Raw genomic sequence first — 4,156 nt, 5'->3', positions numbered from 1 at the left:
GCTTTTGTTCATTCCTCCTTGCTGCATCAAGATAACTCCTTGAGGTGGATGCTTGAGATGTTTCTCCATTATAACCCAGACCTGTCTTAATTAGAGGAGAACACTGTACATTGATAATCTCATCCAGAGTTTCAGATCCTTTAACAAACTTAAGATTTAGAACCTTTGTTTTCTCAATTTCTTTTCTAAGGCCAACAATTTCACATTCTAGCTTCTCAAGAGATTTTTCCTTTTCATCAAGTTGAAATCGCAGAGTATCAATGATCACATTCTTTTCTTCTAAACATGTCTTGAGTCTATAAATCTCTTCATAAAAGTCATCCACATCTATAGCATCCATGTAATCATCATCTTCAAAATCCATTAAGAGTTTATAATCATTACCTCGTTCATCTTCGTCACTATTTGATAGGCCATCACTATCTTCATGAGTGTAGTAACTTTTCTTAGTTGCATTCCGTTTCTTGTTCCATCTAACAGGTTCCTTCCCTTTGTCAATCTTATCCTTGTGAGGACATTTTGCAGCATAGTGACCGACTCTTCCACAAGCAAAGCATTTGAAAGGTAACTTACCTTGGAACCGTCCAGTACCCCGTTGAAGATTTCTGACAAAATTTGATTCTTCTTCTTCTTCTGACACGTGTCCTGACTCGTAGTACTCACCTTTGCCTAAAGCCTTGAAGGCAACTTCTCTCCTGTCTCATGGACCTCCTTTCCTCATTTCATAAGCAGTTAGAATTCCGTGCAACTGTGACATTTTAAGGCTTTGTAGATTCTCTTTTTCTTCTATAGCAGAAACTTTAGATTCAAACCTAGGGGACAAAGGTCTTAGAACTTTTTCAACCACAACAACCTCTTTTATTTCTTCACCCAAATTTTTCATACAATTAACAATCTCATCTACACGAAGAAAATAGTTAGCCACACTTTCATCATTATACATCCTGAGATTTTCATACTGAATCCTGAGGGTTTGAAGTTTTGCTCTTTTTACCTGATCATCTCCTTCATAGCTCAGAACAATCTTGTCCCATATCTCTTTTGCAGATTTAAACTGCATTACCTTGACAAATTCTGATTGAGATATGCATCCTAATAGAGTATTGACCCTTTGCATTTGTTTCATATTTCTTCTTCTCAGCCAGATCTGTAGGAGTTGCTGATGGAAAAGTATACCCTGTATCTATGATATCCCAGACTTCTGTACCAAGAGATTGAAGATAGGCAGTAACTCTTACCTTCCAATAAACGAAGTTTGTCCCATAAAATATCGGTGGCCTGATTGATGCTTCCCTTTCGTAGTTGCCATGATGCAAGATCTTCCTTCAAGCGATCAAGCTTCTACTGAAGAACCTGCTCTGATACCAATTGTTGGAAATAATACTAAGAGGGGGGGTGAATCAGTATTATCAAATTTTTTGCATTATGCCTTCCAGATTTATACTTTAATTTATTCTTCAGATATTGATCATTAATTTATATGTCAGCGCCATATAATAATGACAAGAACAAGTAAAATAGATAAGCACACCAAAGAACACCAGATATAAGGTGGAAACCCAATGTGGGTGAAAACCACCTGCTGCAATATGTCTCTATCTTCTTTCAATTAGAAACTTCTTTTACAAGGATTTTGTACTGGTGCAGTCCTTTACCAGTACGCAGGTTGCAACCTGTAGAGAGCTACAACTCTCTCTCGTTTTCCAGTCTCTCCTGGAAGGGAGCTACAACCCCCTTTGCTCTTCTACTTCTTTAAGGACCACGTTTCATTAATTTTCAGACTGGATCCAAGAAGATCAAATAATCATCAAGTACATGCAAATCACCCAATCTCTTTATACAATCAACCAATGAATCACCCAACTTCTCATAGTGCTGTAAACAGAAAAGTTATACCAGAAATCTAAACCCAGAACTCTGCAGCAATAGATAAAAGACAGTCAACAAGTGCTTTAAGACAGGTCCGCAACTTCACCGATATCAACCTGCGGATGTCCGCAGCCTTTCTATGCTTGAACTGCGCAGATCCGCACCGTATCCTTCTGCTGCTCTGCGTACCAACGCACTTTCTCCTTCTGCTGAACTGTGTACCTCAACTCAGATACACACTATACTCTCTGTTTGACCACGTACCTCCGCACTGTTCCTTCTGTGCCTCTGCGTATCTCCGCACCTTGATTTCTTCTACGTTGCGTACCTCGCATTGCGCCTTCTGTTGCACTGCGTACCCCCGCACTACGTCTTCTCCTGTACTGTGTACCCCCGCAATTACACGGTGGATTTCCTGCGAACCTCTAATTAGGGCCAAATTAACAGTCCTCCAATGTGCCACAGTCAGTCAGATCCACAGATCTGATCATGCACCCGAGAGATCACGACTTATCAATAGATTCGCCTTGAATTTTCTCCTTGATTTAGATCTAGCTTTTAAAAACAGTCACCCAAACATTCAGATCTTAAGATATTCAAATTTCACGAGTGTCTAGCCAAGTGATCTCCTTCCCCTTTTTATAGTCAAACCCTTATCCACACCATGGGACAAAACCATCAAAAACCAATACAAGGGATCCAAAATGGGGTTCAATAAATTAGATCCTATACCCTGGGGCCAAAACCATAGGATCGTAAAATACAGGCTAAAAACCAAGGGCCAAACATAGGATACCCCTCGTGAGCGCGCTTCTCTGCATTGGAGTGAGTGAACTGGGGGACCGCACCTTATGAACGGTGAACCTGCGGGTATGTCTGCACTCCCTGGACAGTGAACCTGCGGGTCCGCACCTTTTGAAGGATGCACCTGCGAACCTCTTATTTTCCATTATTTTAAGAGCCTGAATAGAGTTTTGCCACTTGAGTGAGTTGCCATCAAGTACAACACCTGTACCATAGAGCCAATAGAATCATAATGCCAACATAAACAACTGAAACAACTTGTGAAACATAACCAGAAGGATCGTCTCCTTCTCCATTGAACTACTACATCATCAATTAGGTCTTGCATCCATCCATTTAACAATTACAAGTAAATACATGAAATAACCATGACATGAACCAATCATTCAACCACGCTTATAACCAACATAAAACCATATAAATATTAGAGATGTGACAACCATTAAATCCACATATAAATCAATGCAAAATCAAGAGAACTTAGCTTTTATTAATCATAGGAAAATCCGACCAGGTTCGGGACTTCCACATACCACTCCACCATAGACATGGCTAAACCAAATCGCTCTTTCAGCTAGTGACCCCCGTGCCATATTCCAAGCATGAATGTGGGATCTCATAGAACAACAATACAAGAACAACCAAGGGAATCTAGAGGTTAAACCACCTCCACCCTCATCAAACCATGATCACACCAAAATTGGTGCTCTGATCACAACTAAACAGAACTTGGAATGCCATATGGAATCTGTCACTATCCTTGAGGAATTTTCTGTCTCCTTGTCTCTCATGCTTTACTGCAATCCAAACTTGGATCACTAGGCCCTAAATGAGACTGCTCCCTCAGGCTTTACTGTGTATCCCGCCAAAACCGATCAAGGGATTCCTAGGACTTTGGGAATGAACCTTGAGACCACCTCCGCCCCAGATTCTGAAATCCATCTGGTAAACCAAAGCTCAAAAACTGAAAAAAAAACATCCCAACATACCATGGCATCTGGAAAAAGGCTAGGCTAGGCTGAAATCCATTGTCATAACCCAGCAAAACCATGCCACCGACAATAAGGGAACCATACACCAACATGCAAAGCCATGCATGTCCAAATCAGCTAAGAAATCACACTTGAAAAAGGTTACTTGCAAGCATTCATGCTGAAGCTATTTGATCCTGCTTTCCTTTCGTCGTTCCTTACTTGCCTTCCTTTCCTTTGCTTGCTCCAAACTAAAGTGCTCCAAGAAAACTCTAAGTGACCAAGAGAGTGAGAGAGAGAGAGAGAATAACGAGAGATATCCAAACTTGAACAGACAAAAGGTTACCAACTAATCCTCAGAGCCTTTTTATGAATGAGGCCTCTATTTCTTCATTTTCCATAAGTTTCCTTCAATTTTCTTCCTCACATGCAAGATGTGATCTTTCACCTTACTTCTCTCCTATTTTCCTTTATTTTCATAAATAAATGTGTCAAAATGCCTTTTTTCTTTT

The sequence above is a fragment of the Pinus tabuliformis genome, chromosome 8 (genome assembly GCF_031772625.1).
Source record: "Pinus tabuliformis cultivar Carrire ecotype Pingquan chromosome 8, CPIR1, whole genome shotgun sequence".
NCBI lineage: Eukaryota > Viridiplantae > Streptophyta > Pinopsida > Pinales > Pinaceae > Pinus > Pinus tabuliformis.
Note: the sequence above shows the minus strand (reverse complement) of the source record.